The sequence below is a fragment of the Andrena cerasifolii genome, chromosome 1 (genome assembly GCF_050908995.1).
Source record: "Andrena cerasifolii isolate SP2316 chromosome 1, iyAndCera1_principal, whole genome shotgun sequence".
Classification (NCBI taxonomy): Eukaryota; Metazoa; Arthropoda; class Insecta; order Hymenoptera; family Andrenidae; genus Andrena; species Andrena cerasifolii.
The window spans coordinates 15920481-15936884 of record NC_135118.1 but is presented as its reverse complement, the minus strand read 5'-3'; the positions used below and the strand labels follow the sequence as shown (position 1 = coordinate 15936884).

General features: G+C 48.3%; 1 protein-coding gene and 1 long non-coding RNA gene across 5 annotated transcripts in view; one reads left to right on the top strand and one right to left on the bottom strand.

Annotated features, from left to right (window-relative positions):
* Window positions 1–11334, bottom strand: part of LOC143366221 (uncharacterized) — a 153613-nt gene extending 142279 nt beyond the window's left edge. For both annotated transcript variants that reach the window (XR_013084690.1, XR_013084689.1), the window contains exon 1: window positions 10959–11334. This is a non-coding gene — a long non-coding RNA (uncharacterized LOC143366221). The remainder of the gene's footprint in view (window positions 1–10958) is intronic.
* The window catches only part of Klu (zinc finger protein klumpfuss), a 69371-nt gene that overhangs the window by 3785 nt on the left and 49182 nt on the right, over window positions 1–16404 (top strand). The window contains exon 2 of one of the 3 annotated variants that reach the window (XR_013084652.1): window positions 11243–11252. The exons of 1 other annotated variant lie outside the window; for it this stretch is intronic. The gene's annotated coding sequence lies outside the window, so the exon portion shown is untranslated. Of the gene's footprint in view, window positions 1–11242; window positions 11253–11583; window positions 12728–16404 lie in introns of those variants that run through there. One more of the 3 variants, XM_076806740.1, reaches the window with a different exon arrangement.

Genomic DNA, 16404 nt, shown 5'->3' with positions numbered 1-16404 from the left:
TATTCGAGTAGCATGGCAACTATAGCGACCAGGCCTGCCGGCAGCATTTATTACGCTCTCGCTATATGTAACGCATAGAATCGTCTCGCGTGCCCAAAGTCGTTCGCCCCGGCTCCTATATACGCACGCGCGTCTCCGATTTTACATGCAACCCTGGTCTAAATTGCGGCACGGCGAGCCTAGCAGCCTCTATAGCGAATAATTGCTTCGGAAATTACCGCTTTAAAAATTGGCTAATAACAGCCGTCCGCGCGGAACGCGCCCTGGTAGACGTTCCTCCCCCGGAGATTCTTATATCGACGAAACAAACAAATTCGCCCAGCTTTCGGGGGGAGCAGAAAAATTGGAAAACTGCGCTGCACTCCTACGGAACTGTAAAAAGTTTTGAAAGACACGTGCGTCAACCACTTCGTAATGTCACAGTAGGGGCATCTATGTAAATTCTTCGTTTAAAAATTCATTAGAAAGTGGAACTTGATTGTTGACAGACCTCTTCTATATTCATCACCTAAACAAACAGATATAAGGACGTTTGTACACTAGCTCTCCTTGTTCGCAGGGGTTGAACGTTACTGAGTTACCGATAGCCGCGGACGCAGCGTGAACAGTCGGCAAGAATTTCCCTGGCAGGGTCATAAAGAAATTGCAGCGTCGTAGTAACCCCCGGTGCCTGTGCCGGTAGCGCTGGCGACTGTATATAGTGGCTGGATGTACCCGACCTTATATATCCCCCGTATATCACTGCGCGGCTCCGTTGCGTGCGCGAACTCGTTCGTCGCGCTGCGACGCGCGCGCTCGTGCGAGCACGAGGGGCCAGGCGTGCGGACACGGCCGGAGCGCGCAACCACTCGCGCTACACACCGGAGTTACGTAAATATAATAGCGCGCGATCGCGACGCGTGTGCGTGTATACACGCGTACCCCTAGAGGAGACAGATGCATAGCGCGCACGCATTTACATCTCGACACGCGAGACCGACCCCCTTGACACGGCTCCACTCTTTTCTCCTGCGCTCTTCGTGCCTCTCTCGTCTGGCTCGATTCTACAATCAGCCTGACCCATTGTTCCTCGCTCGGGGATCGTCTTGCGTGGGCCATCGCGCTCCGTTCCGAGGCGACGGACTTTTTCGTGCGCGTTCCGTTCACAGAATTTTCACTTACCGAAACCAGAGCGGAGAGACAAATCGGTTGTGTTTCAAGTGTAGAGATTCAAGAGTTTTTAATATCATTCAAGTTTCGGTGACTGCCCAATCGGTTGTTCCACCGTTACGAATGATCGATGCAACTTTGCTTTCGTAACCGAGCAAAGTAGCGTTTTGCTGTGGGGATGAAACAGCTGATAGAGCGGTGGAACAAGTGTCTTATTGACAAGAATGCTCGTGCCTTTATCGAGCAACCCTCTAACGTACAACTAATGACGAACGATACAGCTGTAACAGACGTTCGGCTTTTTGTTGTCGCAACGAATCTACAGCCAAGGGGGACACATCCAAGACACGCGCGATAGGGCATACTTGCAAATTCGATGATCCCGGTAGCAGCTGCCACCGCGTGCAAAGGAACCTCGAAGAGTATCCTAGACGCTTAGACCTAGATCCTAATAGGGAGACGGAAGATGGCCGGGCAGACAGACAAACGGAAGGAGAGATTGACAGGCAGGAAGGTCCTGGTTGCCCGAAAGATTACGACGCCGGTAGCACGTGCCCCATTCAAGACACCGCGGAGGGAACCACCCTCGTAACTTAACCTAACCTAATCCAACCTCCTCGCCGTGGCTATTCAGACCGTGACGAGGCAGGCTTCTTTGTGACCCGTGGTTCAATCTGAGAGCCGGCCGATTCAACCGTCTCTCCGTCCTCCTTCCTTTTCACCTTCCCCCAGCTTTCTCACTTTTTTATCGCGCCACGCATCAGGAAGTTATAACGTCTGCCCTTCCAAGTTCTGGCTTTTGATTCTCGAATTCAGACGGCCAATTAGAGCGACAGGGCACGCAGCGAGGAAAGTGACAGCAGATGCTGGCCGACGAGCGACACCTTTGCTTCGACTGCTTCAGATTTCACACTCGAATGTTCACGAGTGTTGCAAAAATCGGCCGATCTGAGAGTGATAAATATTCGGAAGAAGTAAGCACGTCCCCGGGAACATCGCCTCGGGAACTTCGTCAGAAGTCCCCCCCTAGTATCGGGAGCCACATACTAAGCGGGTAATTTGTCAGTGGGTAAAACGGTTTCACGCTCCTTCGTGTACATAAATCACAGGAAGTTTTGGATGGTTAGGCCGTTTACACGCCCTTCAGAGTCCACGGGACACCGTTTACGAGCGTCTTGTGAAAGAATATGCCGCGGAACATCGGTTTCGCAGTTCCTCTGACTTTTCCTCGGAAGGAGGCCAGCGCCAAGGAAGCTTTGTAAGAAACGGCCACCCGCCGCTGCTGTTTGCCCCATTTAAGGCCAGCACAATGCCAACACGCCTCGAAATTGTAACGAACACCAATGGCACTGACCATTGTCCAGTCGAAGGAGGCTCGCCAGCCTCTGGCTCGAGCAAGAAAAGAATCGAAGGCTCTCTGAAGTGAAAGATAGACGAGGAACGAACGGGAGAACCTACGACCTCTTTAAACCGCTGTGCCTGCTGGCATGCGCTAAGAGGAATGACCATCTAATCTTCTAGCAACTGATTTCCAGAAGATTTGCGCATAATCTTGCATCGAGAAAATCGCGGTGATCGGGGATGCAACTGTGTAGACGCATTCTACGGAAACTCCGCGATTGAACGTAATTATTCAATCACGGACGGATATAGCAATCATGGCATTTAAGTGCCCTGAAAGAAGCATGGGCTCACTAAACGATAACAGTCTTCTATTACTCCCCGGGGCGGTAAGTTCGTTCGCTTTCTCGGTTAATCGTTCGCCAAGATGCATTCCATTCTAAGCATCAGCGAGGAGTTGGCGTTAAGCTTCCGTATCTGTTTTACAGGGGCGATACATTATGCCTGTGCTGTATAATGACCCGCTTCTGGAAGCCACCGATAATAACATTTATCGGACGTTGCCGTGCGCGTAACGCAACAGCAGAACAATTTACGCTCCCTTTGATGCCTCGGCTTCTTTTCACGCCCGGCCCGAGAAAAGGATCCCGCGAAACTCTCCTTTGAGAAGGGTGAGAACGGCGTTTTGTGCCGTTCCGCTGAAAGGGAGGGCTCTCCGGTTGCGAAACCATCGAAACGATGCCGCGGGCGATCGTTAATAATAAGAGTGTATTATGAGCCGCGGAATCAGATTGTAGCGTGCAATTACGTGTCAATTCCGTCAACGTGTTTCGTCACGCTGCAGGATGCCTTCGATGACGAAAAAGGGACGGCCCTTCTTGCTCGCGGGTTTGTTGCCCTCATTTTCAAATCAGCCCTTGCTGCGACTAACTTCCTTATACAATTATCCTTCCATCGCTGTCATAGGAGTTCCCCTCGATCGGTCTACTTATAAAATAGATCATATTTCGAATTCAACGGCGAGTAACTTGCCACTCGAACTGAAGTACAGAATCGTAGCAGACAATTCCAAAGTCACCGGCGCACAGTGGTTCCAAAGTGCCTTTTTGTGGACAAAATTCCGTATCACCGTCAATTCTCAAACGATTTTTGATTTCTTTTGCTGAGGTCCCAATGGCCAACTCTGTCTGTTGCACTTGAAAAAGACGCAAAATATCTTTTGTTTAATTATAAAGAAGATGTAGAATATATGGAAGAAGACTAACTAAATGAAAAAACTGGTTAATAAACTCGTTTCAGAACCAAGAGTTCAGAATTTTTTTTTTTTAATCCCTAAAGAAAATTTTGGAAAACTACTGTTTGATATTTTAGCAAATTTAATCCCCGACAAAACGAGCAGAAAAAGATAAAAATCGGTTAAGAATTCACTGAGATACGGAATTTTATCCTCAAAAAAGCCACTTTCAGCGCTATCGCCAATTAAACAACATCGGATTGACACCGCAGTGGCAAATAGTGGCAGCTAACTCTCTTCGGAATTTGTTTATTACATTGTTACGCACCTTCCAAATCTAAAAGATGTGGTTCGGAAAGATTCGATAAAGTTTTATTTACTAATAAACAATAATAAAAACGTAAAAAAATAAATCACGGTTTTGAGTTTCTGCAATATTTCTGAACGTTATTAAGTTCTATAATCATACATTAAATTGATATTTCAGACGGTTCTGGTTGTAGTAAACTCGGTAGACATTCCAAATTTTTAGCCATTGTAAAGTTGTATTTCAAACATTCTGACACCTGCTTTATGTTTCCGCTATTGCCAAGTACCAATTAAAGATTTTACATAAAAAAAACTACTTAGATAAGCAAAATCTTATCAAATTAGCCCCAAACATTGTTCTACTAAAGTTTTCATCCAACTTTGTCAGAAAGAAGATAGAAAAAAACATGCTTTGGTCGCAATTCAGGTATTTAATATTGTAGCAAATTTAATCCCCGACAAAACGAGCAAAAAAATGAAAAATCGGTTGAGAATTGACGGAGATACGGAATTTTGTCCACAAAAAGGCACTTTGGAACCACTGTGCGGCGGCGCCGTTCAAAGACCTCTAGTCTTCGGAAGATACCCACGACGAAGTAACTTAATATAAGTCCCGCCCCCATTATTCTTCCACGCGAAAGAGAACAAATAGAGACAGCAGTGGGTTACATCGCACCCCTACAGCTTCGGTTATACCCGCGCCATTGTTTCGCGGGATGCCGTGGCTACGTGGACCAGAGTCTAAAAGCCGCGTTATAGGCGTGCTGCACACACGCTCGGGTTTTACACGGAGGTGTACAAGGCAAGCTGCAACAGCGAGCCTCCTCGTCATAACGGTCGTCGACGAGGTTACGGGGAATACGGGCGACAGGACGGGCAGCCAGGCCATTATTGTGCACGGACGACGATCTTTATGTAAGATCTTACACGGGGGCCCATGGGGTCCTGCGGCGCACGCCCATGCCCGTGGAGGGTGGTTGCGGTTTCACTATTTTTCTCCCCTTCTTTCTTCCTCCTTCAGAAGCACCTTTAATCTTTCTCCTCGCCCTTCTTCACCCCCCTCCCTTTTGCCGCCTCGTAAATCTCTTTAGGTGTTGAAACATTCGAAGGAGGGACGGGTCCTATGCCACGGGGTAGAACGCGGCGGGACAGAAACCCGCCTGTCCTTTCGACCGATACGATTTCGTTTACTCCATACAATCTCGTAGAATCGACTGTATCGCTTCGCTAGTGGCGATTGCAGAATCTACTTAGGCTTAGGATAGTCTTGATACCGTCGGCCACGCGCCATTAACTTGCCAGGAAGCTGGAAATTTCATCGTTCACCGGATACCGTGCCCAGATATCCAGATTTCGCCGGAGATCGCCAAGGTCCAGCGACCCGAACACGCGTGGAATCCCGGAATAGCTTATGTACATACGCCCGAGCACCTCGACGAAACGCTCGATTCGCTTGGTTTACGAGGAAATCGCGACGGCAGGGGTCCCGCGAGCGAAAGCAGCAACAGGTGGCGACGAATAGGAGGCACGGGCGCACGTGGAAGCCAATCGTAAAAGATCGAACCCGTTCCCTTCTGTTTCGTTGACCCTCGGCAAGAATCGCTTGAACGTTTCTTCATTGATTCCTCGATAGGACCATTTGAGGTTTAAGTGCAATCCCGATTGCATCCGACCGCACCTAACTCAGATTTAGTGCCTTAAATTCTCGATTAACGCTTATCGTTAGATTTTTCACTGAAACTACAATTGCACCTGGCTCTGACTTGAAAGTCGGACGCCAACGATACGGAGACCCCTGGAAACGGGAACTGAACGCGTATCGTGTTCCCGATATCATTCGGGGATTCTCAAAGGGCCGGGCGGCCTATGAGCAAGATCAATCATGCCACGAGTTCCCTTCGATCTTTACGACCGACCGCTTCTCTCGCTCACAATCTTCACGGCTGACAATTGACACGATCTTCGGTCATTAACGATCTTGTAGCTACAAGCCCTCTCGCCCCGGACGCTTACGTCTCCTTTTTGAATCGGAACTGATAGCCCCGTTCAACTCCCACCGATCCATGGCTCGTTTCGTTGGATACCGCGAGGAGGAGATTCATTAATTGGCCACGGAGAGAGTAACGGTGGAAAACGTTAGGCGGTGGCAGCGGGCACGGCCGCGTCCTCTTGTTAGTCGTCGCGTGTACAAACACGATCGAGCGGTGGTAGTGGCGATAGGTTGGTAGGGGCAAGCCCTAATGAGGATCCCCTACCATGGACTGCCGACCGGCCGACCGCCGCAAAGTAAATGAGCAGGTGCCTCTGGTATGCGCCCCGCCTACGCTTTCCACTTGCTCTCGTCCTCTACGCGAGTTGCCCGAGCCTCTTCCTTTTTCCACGCCTGCCACCGGCGGATACCATCGCGGAAAAGTGGTTCTTGATATACTACCGAAGTCGACCGGGGAGTAGAAATTATTTATTTGTACTCTTGCCCTCCGCCCTCTCGGCCCGCTCGGTTCCAGGTGATTACATTAGAGTGTATTAGGCACAGGCCAGCGTCATAACTCAGGATTATTTCCTCGGTGAAAACGGCTTGGTGTCTTCGTTAGCTGGATACCTACCTAGTCACCGTGTTGTATTAGGTACCCAAAGACGGGGGATCCCTGGCGGTGGCGGGTAATCTGTGACTTACTCCGCGCGTCGAGTAGAAAGTCTTGAAGCGTTTCGACGATTAGATGTTGACTTTGAAAGCGCAGTTGGTTGATGAAGACGGGCAGGTTTAAGATATCGGGAGGAGTCTTCGCGTGATCGTCGCTACTCCTCCTTCGTGATTCGCAAGTTTACCTAGGCGGTCGTTAGACTTTTCAACCTTGAAGCAAGACCTTCTCAAGGTGAGTAGACGCCGCGACACGTTCAGCTAAATCGGGAGGAGAGTTCTCGGAGCTAGACTCCTCTCCTGGAGTATATACGTGGCCGTGAAGTGGTCTTCGAGACAGAACAAACCCGCGCGCTTTTTAATACGCTGTGTTGCGTGTCCGCGCAGGGACCTGCGGACGCGCCACGTGTTTGCTTAAAATCTTGACGCACCACCCGGCCGATTTGTTTTTCACTTTCCAGGGCCGCGGCTACTTACGCACGTGTGAGCCAAAGTAGATCGACGGCATTGTACGAGGCAAGAATAATATTAAAAAAAAAGAAAACAAACGTTAGCCTTTTATATAGTTATGAATTATTATCGCACGTGCTACTGCGAGTGTTTAGTCACAGGAACCGCCGTCTGTTTGGTTTTCCTCTGTGGAAATTACTTCGTCGAGTTTGCAGCCGTGAAGTGAAACTTGTGGGTATTCGCCCTTAAATACGAATTAATTGATCAGGCCGAGAAGTTAAGTTTTGTTTCGTCCAGTCTACTAGATTAGACGTCACTCTACGTCCTCCACTTGTCCTGATAATTATTTGAAGAAGATTAGGACGAAATCCGATCCTGCTGGTTTTCCAGGAGTCATCGTCCGTCCTTCGTCGATCTTGTGCCATTGGTGACACACGTCCCGCTCGTTTCCTTCTTCTCGATCCTCTTTTGTGCCTGTTCCCGCTTCAGAGAAGGGCGCAGACCTTCATCGTCCGTCCTACGGGCCTTCGTTCGTCGCGGTATGTAAATACGTGGAACGAGAAGGCTCCTCATCTCGGACGACCGACCGCGGTGCATCGTATCGTATTCTGCCGCCATTTGTCTTCGCGATCCGGGATTACGTTACCACGATGATACACGATGACATTTATTTTGGGATTTGTACGGGTCGCCGTGGCCCTTTCCTCCCAGTTGTATTCTACGTGAACGCATCTTTCGTCGGGGACAGCCTACGCGGTCGGCCTCTCGTAATGACCGAGGAACGCTCTCAAACCATCGCCGTTTATGTAAACTATGATATACTGGAAATGACCATCTATTCAAATGAGGTGCCCTCCAAGTCACAGTTGACCGCTGACGTAGCTCATACCCGATAAAATAATTCAAAGGAGTTGCTCTTCAAAGCAAGATTATTCGTTAACGGAAATTACTTGTAGTATTTATCGAGCAGACAATCCCCTAATCAATCATGTTATGCGCTTAGTTCCCCAGGGTTGCGGATACCCAAAGTTCCAACCCTTTCTGTCTGAAATCCCACTTTGCTAATTCATCGTCAACCTTCGACGACCTGCAGCCTGCGTCTTATCTAAACACACCCCGACGGAAGATCGATGGTGTCTCGCGGACCCGGAGTTGAACAATCGCGTGAAAATTGTGTAAACGCAGATGCAGTTAAGAAGCCACCCCACCCTCAGAGATACGGTATAAAAAGGGAGCACGTGGCAAAGATCAAACAGCTGGATCATCTCGTGCGTGCGTGCCTTTAGGTAAGGATCTTTTTCTTGCGGAAAAGGTGGGTACACGCTCGACCCAGGTGCAACCTCGGGAGCCTTGGAAGGCGTGCGTGACAATGCGTGTATATACGCGCGTGCGGTATCCGTCGTGACGTGAAAGTCGCTCGAGAGAAAAGAAGAATACGGCTTCCCTCTAAACAACGAGACAACGTTTTTGCCTCTCAATACCGCAAGGCACATTCAGAAACTACCGTTCGAAGCATCTCACGCCTGATGAGCCGAACGGCAACTCCTACAATTCCGTAATTACAGACGAAGCTTTAATACAATGAGGTGCGCGCGATGTCCTAAGCGACAAGTAGGGTAAAGCTGGGATAGCTGATCAGCGGGGATACACGATCGCATCAGCTTTTTAATTAATATATTGGTAATTTGTGCCTGCTGTCACGTTATCGTGGTAATGTTTGTATTATTGCAACACCTCACGTTGCAGTTTTCTTTTGGGAGCGTAGAATAATGTTGTTAGAAGCTTCGAACTGATTTGCAGCCAAAAAGTTAATACTTCGGTCTGCTTGTTCTTCCTCCTTTTCGAGCAAATGTGTCATTTTCAACGATTTGAAATATGTTAAGTAAAAACAGCAATTTCTGGTCTATTAATGCTAGTTATTGATTGATCTAAATATTTAGCGTAAGTTTAATTTTCCATCTTATTCAAATCGAGTGCATTTAGGGATACTTGATCAGTGCGTGAGGTGGGATAATTGAACAGCTGAAAATGCCCCAGAAAGATCCATAGAACGGCTAATGAAACAGAAAAATACGGCAAAGAAAGTGAGAAGGAAAATCTTTTCTTCATCATCATCGTCTTAATCAGGTGATATTTAAGTGAAATGTCTTCAGAATGCATTTATGTTGTTTTATGTCATAGAGTTTAATTATTCGGTTTTATTTATTCAGTAATTCTTTTAAGTTTGTTATAGTTTACTTTCTTTTTACGATACTCCCTTTAGTTCATGTTATTGCCGGAGAGAATAAATATTCTCTAGAAATTTAATGTGTTATTTACTCTCAAAGTTCACTGATCAAGTCTCCCTAACCTTTTGATCAAGTGTCCCCCTTCAGTGGGGGATACTTGTGCATAACATCACTGCCAGAAAATGTTGAAATTCAGTCATTAAAATTAGTTTTCAGCTCTCAAATTTGTACAAGTATATTGAGAATACTCTAAGAATCAAAACTTACATAATTAAATACAAACAAAGCAAACCATTATCATTATTTTAATAAAGAAGCAAAACTGTGATCGACTATCCTACCTTTCCCCTATGCAGTTGTGGGCACGGACTCGAGGAAGTTACTATGAGAATGTCGTGGACGCGAGTGAAACGGCAACGTCAGACGTGGCTTACGTCAACGTCGTCGAAGTTGGCAAAGAAATGAGGAAACAAATGCCTGAATGACGTGCCTGTATGCATATTTATTCATACACCAAGCTCCGAAGGTGCAGTTACGTTGAATTTTAAGAATCGATGAGCGATAAAAAGTGTGGGCACTGTAACAATCCTATTTATGTAGGAATTGTTTGGAGACCATAATGGACTAAGTAGTACGAGACGTTGTTTAGACTGTGAATCACTAATTCATGATCAGTGGCATAGTTGGAACATCTAATTGCACTAATTCCTCGTTTACTTGTTAAATCTCTGTTTCCACACTCTGGTAAAAAATGCTTCAAACGAAATGCTACGTGCCATGAAATTTTACCAACTGTTGCCTTAATGAAACAGATCTCGTTCGTCAGATCCGTTGGTAATGGAGAAACCCGCGTGTCAACATGGTAGATACGTTATTACTACACGGAGCAAGTGGCCTGTGTAACGCTTAAAAGGAAGTAGACGAGCGTTGAATATATTCATGGCGCACGAGCCTCCTAAAATAAATCTATACTCGAGTATTCTGCACTTTACGGTTCTTTCCACGCGGTATTGGACCGGCGCGCCGGTTCTCCCGTTAAAAACGAGAAAAAAAGGGAGAGAAAGAAAGTAAACAGCATCGTCTAGAAAAAATCCAAATGGTCGAGCGACCACTTAGCGAGTACTCTCGACATAGTGGACACGTGTCTAAAGCGTGGCTAGAACCTTAACCACGTGTCAATACCTCGAGGGACGTTTGTTTACGAAAGTCATAGAGTAGGCGAGACGCGTTAGGCGTTTTTATCGAATGCGTCGAAAGAAATTGCCGCGTACCGACCACGCTTGGCGTTTGTAGGTTAGACGCATCGTATTTCGAGTGCACCACGCGACGCGACGCGATACAATTCAATCACACGGCAAGGAAGTGGAATAAAGAACGCGTGGAACAAGTAAATAAATCGTACGAGTGATGTTTAAGTATTCTTTTGCTAAATACACTCGTTGAGATTGAACTCTGATGTAAGGTATTTACCAGTGCCATCGAAAGTGTGTGTTTACTTAAAAAGCTAGGCTAGGGAAAAAAAGGCGGTCACGTGACGTCTCCCGCGCGCACTTGTTGCGCGCGCAAAGAATAGGCTAATAAGCAAAAATGGACGCCATGTTGGACTTACTTGATCGGGGCATAAAAACGTGTATAATCATAATCCATCTGGAAAGCGATGATCCCCCGTTGATTGTTCGGGTTCTCGGCATCGCGGACGCAGCGTGTTCCTCCTCGAGGAGCTTTTGCGCGCGCAAGCACGCACCCTCGGCGCGTGGGCAGGCCCGAGCTGAGAAACCAGTAAAAGAGAGACTTCCCTCTCTGTCCTCGGCGTTCCTTCTCTTCCACCGGATCGAATACACCGCGATTCTGCTTTCTCTGTCGCGCCATCGGTTACCTTGCCGGTAAAAACAGCACGAGGTGGTCGGTCGCGCGAACACGGGTAGGGGGATAGGCGTGGTTCCGTTCACGTAGGTGCACCGAGAGGCGATAGTGTTCGTGCGCCCACCTCGCGCCTACTGAGCTCGGTTAGGCCGACGCGTACCCGAAGAGGGGCGAGTCTGGCCGAAGATGCACGACGGTGGGGGTAGCTGGCACGGGCTGGCGAGCAGTGGGGAGAGAGAAGGGGAGTTAAGGTTCGCACACACGAAAATCAGTGGGGACGCGGCCTGTGCACGTGCAGAGAGAGAGAAAGAGAGAGGGAGCGAGAGAGGGGCGAAGGGAGTCGAGCACGACCGAAGGTGAAACCCGCGAGCCGTCGTAGCCTCGCAGTCGGCGCGAGACCGCGCTACTGGAAGGGTCGGTGTGTTGTCATATATGCGGATGTACGCAACGCCTCTCTCAGATTCTCTCTTTCCACCACTCTCGCAACACGGTCACTTCTCATTCGTGGCGAGAAAAACGACAGAGCGGCAAACAAAAACCATTAGACGAGAGCCGAGTTTAGAGAGGACGCGAGGGAAAGAAGAGGCAACGTGGCGGCTGCGTGTCGCGAAACCACCCTTTCCCGCTCGACTAGTGACCGGACGAGAGAAACAGTTTTTTCCCCCAGAGCCACGTACGCGCATAGAGAGGACACCTCCGTTCCGTAAATCGCGTCGAAAGTCGACAACGCGCGATCGATATTAAAGATCCACCAATCGCCGTGTGGGATAACCAACGGTTCGATATCCGTCGAGGAGCCCGGAGGTTGGTGTGACACGAAGATACGCCACGAGATCGGTGGCTGGATACCGACGGGCCCAAGAAGTCTGTGATCCCGATGTGCCTGGTTCTATATTATTTACGAAACGTATCGGTTCTTCGTGCCGTGTTTGTGCGCGGCTCCCGAACAGAACTGGCGGTAAGTGCGCTCGCACGGACCTGTGTCTTCACCGGCCGAGCAAAGGATACGCTTTTTACTGTGACGTTTGCCACCGACGAGCGCGACAACTTCACTTCATTATCTTCCACGTTGTCCGTAGTGCCATTTTTGTCAAAGGGAGTGAAGTTAGGTTGTGAGAGGGACTGAATACGAGTGCCGTGCTGCCGTGTACAGGCAAAACGAGAAACGAAAAGCTTAAAGAGGGCGCCTGCGTGTATTGTGTGTGATATTCAGTTTACGCTCGATCGGAGGATCTGTTGGTGTTGATTGTTGTTTACATAAGAATCGTATATTGTCTGTCCGGTCGCGTTGCCGTCCGTGGAAGATACTTGGCGACGGGCCGTAGACGATCGCCACTGTGATAAAGAACGATACTCGTTTAAAAAGTAAGTTCAGTGCCTGTCTGTCTGTGATCCCCGTGACATTACTACCGCCGACGGAGGTTACGAAGCGGCGTCGAATCCCGCTGAAGTGTCGCACGGTGGAAGGAGTTGAATTTCGAGAGCATCGGATGCGCGGCAGCCTTTAACCACTGGGTAAGCCATTAAAGGCGAAGTTCATATTTATGCCTCCCGTAACGTTCACATTGGCGGCGCGTCACTTGAAAGATACACGCGTTATCTACGAGCCCCGACTGCCTTCCGCAGGCCTCTTCGATCACTATTTAATCCGTAAGACGTGATTACTCATACAAATCCATCGACATCGAAATCAGAATCTTTCGTGCATTGGGCTCTATCGTTTCGCATACATACTCACGAGCATCGAAAGTGAACGTTCGTTAACGTCTGTAACGGACCCCCTTTCGACGCATGCGCTTTACGTAATTTTCCGGCCCTCCAATTATTCGGTTCGATTAAATTCCTTCAACACCCATATCGCCGAATAATCGTGTCCATTAAATTTTATCGCACCCTGCATTTCGCGTCCGACTTAACGCCAAGAAAGCGATAGAAGCTTGCCGTGAAAACGCTGGAGCGACACCCGATACTCAATAGTTGATGTCAAAGCCTCTTTTTCCTTTACCCTTCGTGACAGCAGAGTGCGTTTATAATCGGTGTCGAGCGACTCCCGTCGTCGCGTGCGAGGGCGGTTTTAATACCCGTGCACCCCAGGCTCGCTGAAGCGTCGCGGTGCTGAGCGTCGGAAGTAGAGCGGATGCGCGCGTTAGGACGGACACGTATGAACATCTCTTTTCACGCTCGACCTTTTCTCTTCCCACGTTGCTGCAGCGAAATTATAAGCTCGTTTAATTTTATCCACCGGAAAGATCGAACCGCAGCATCTACTGTTTGGGAACAACTGCTCCCTTCGCGATTACACGTAGGTGGACGCAACTCTCTTCTTCGTAATCGAATGGCATCCTTGCTCGTACCTGCGACGTCACGTGCGAGGGTGGCTTAATGTCGGAAGTGGAGCGAACACGCGCGCGTCAGCCCAGCCACGTAGAACGATCTGCTACGACCAATCTCTTCTACGCGTGTCTCTTCACGGCTCGTGACTTTGATGCGCGTGCTAAGCGTGACGTGCGCGTGCTAATCCTTTGTGTCGATGTTGCCAACGTACCTACGGACATCGCGCACGACCGTTTCGCTAAAAATTCCCCCGCGCAAACGATATTTCGCTGGCGTCGCAAACGCACGGATGGATTTACGAGACACCGCTTTATTCCCATTCTATTTCCGTTATACACCTTGATCAGCTGTTTCGCGATACCTTGCCACTGGAGATGGCAGGATATACTCAGATGCTAACCACTCGAGGGATAATATTCAGCTTTGTTTACATCGTATACGTACCATTCACATTATGCAAATGAAGTACCCGGAATTTGTGAATAAAACACAAACTGCTTATTTAATCTTAAAAATTTATTATATCGCCTTTAAAATAGACTCCATCCGAGGCAGTACACACGCGCCAATGCTTCTCGCAGTTTTCAAAGCATTTTTCAAACGCTGAAGAAGGTATAGTTTTCAGCTCCTTTTGCGAAATCCCTTTTATGGATTTAATTGACTCGGAACGCCTTTCCCGAAGTGGTAATTTGAGTGGAGGAAATATAAAAATCTCACACCGGGCCATATCTGGTGAATACGACGGTGCGTTTCACGAAGGTAGAGTCACTGGAAGCTCGCGAAATCATCTCTTCAGCGACCACTTTTCGATGCTCTTTTGGCAAAAAATTCAGCTCTCTCGGCACAAGTAGTGCAGGGATGCGTTTCAGGCTCAAAACTTCAGTCAAAATGTTATCCACGGACATGTGAGACATTTCCACTTCAGTAGCCGCCTCTCTAACATTTAAGCGACGATTTTCGATGACCATTTTCTTGATTTTTTCGATGCTTTCGTCGGTCGAAGCCGTTGACGGTCGGCCGGAACGCGGTAAATCCTGAACATCTTCTCGGCCCTCGTTGAATGCCTTATACCATTCGTACGCTTACGTTTTTGAGATTCACGACTCACCATAGGCTTTCTGTAACATTGCGACATAAGAAATTTCGTTGGAAACGCAAAATTTTAGACAAATTCTTCGCTCGACAGCTTCTTCCATTGTAAAAATCGCAGAACACACTTGAGGTTTATTGACATAAACAGCTGCTGCAAACACACTGGTTGATAGATCACGATCGAACTCAGCGTCGCAACTGAGTACAGTGATGCCAACTTACATGCAAAAGATTGTTTTAATACATACACCGAGGGACTTTTAAATAATAAATTCCGGGTACTTTTTTTTTACACAATTTATTACGCAGTTTTTGCACCGTGATATTTTGTGGCAGCCACTTAATTGGGTCGGAGAGCGTCGATCTCTTTTACACTACAATTAGCCGTCGTCCACTAACCAGTTTCTCGATGGGATTCTTCAAAATAGAAACTATTTACAGTGTCCATTTCGCGCGAACAAGTATAACACTCTACCTTGAATAGAAAGTCCACGTAGCGTCGTGTCCTCTGGTTAAACCGCAAACAAAGTTTATTGACGCGCACCACGGTGTCAACGCAACGCTAATCGTGCGAACCGTAGCCTCTATTGTCTTAATCGGGCCCTACATACCGATAAGCGAAGAAGCCAGCGTGGCCCGTTCGCACGCGTGAAAGAGACGGTGCAGGACGGTACACCAGGTGTCAGGTGTCACGGCTGTCCGGTTTCGTTTGCAAACACGCCGAACAATAAAAACATTTCTTGCCGATCCTTCTCGAGTGCCCTCTTCCAGGTGGTTCCCTCTGCGTGTGCCTCGGGACGCCGCGAGAAAATATTGTTTTTGCTAGGTTCACTCCGTGAAACGCCACTCGAACTCGGTTATACATATATCTCTTTAATCTGGGCGAAGCGGAGTTACACAGCTCCGTTTGCATCGACCATTAACACCTTACGCGGGGAGAGCGATCCATTTGCCACGTTAAAGTGCTTCCTAAGAGGGGATTAGCGAATTTTATCCGTCGTGTAAATATTTGAGTGAAACGGGATTACCCTCGGTTCGCTCCAAAAGTATTTCTATTTGCAAGCGGTTGAAGGGTTGAAAGGGCAGTCGGTTCTAAATATAAACTCGTGACATTGAAATTGAAGGAGAAACATATCATTCACAGCTCCTTCAATATTTGTAACGTTACACTAATGAATTCATTGATTCACGCAATCACAATATTCAAACATTATTCGCTCGAGTCACCATTGTCTTTAATTCTCACCTCTTAAACGTACAGGCATACGTGAAGCAACTTATCTCACGCGCCGGGAGTCAATGCAGCTCCCTTATGCTTGACCCACTCGTAATTCTACTTTTGCTAAGTCACCCTCCCAATTCATCTCGCAAACTCTCCGCGAGATTCCTGTGGTAAGATCGAAGGGACAGACGCAACGCCTTAGATCCACCGTAGAGTAAACACTGCCGCGGCTGGTCCGTTGGGACAGGCCGCTCCGTCTGCTGTCGTGACGAGGTAGGGCGTCATCGTTGGTTTCGCGTCGGTTGCACAATTTCCTTCGACCGATCTCTTCCCAGAGGTCGCCAAGCGAAAAAGATCGCAGAGCGCCGCCCATCGAGCGACTTGTCATTCGTCGATCCGTATCTCCGCGGACGATTTATCGTGCTTTATGCACATATTCGCGCCCGCCGGTCGCTGGCGCGGTGCGGCGCGTAGCGCGCCGCATGCGGGCAGCTGCATCAAGACCAGGGCCGCCCTGCGCATAATGATACATTGCGCCGGACAT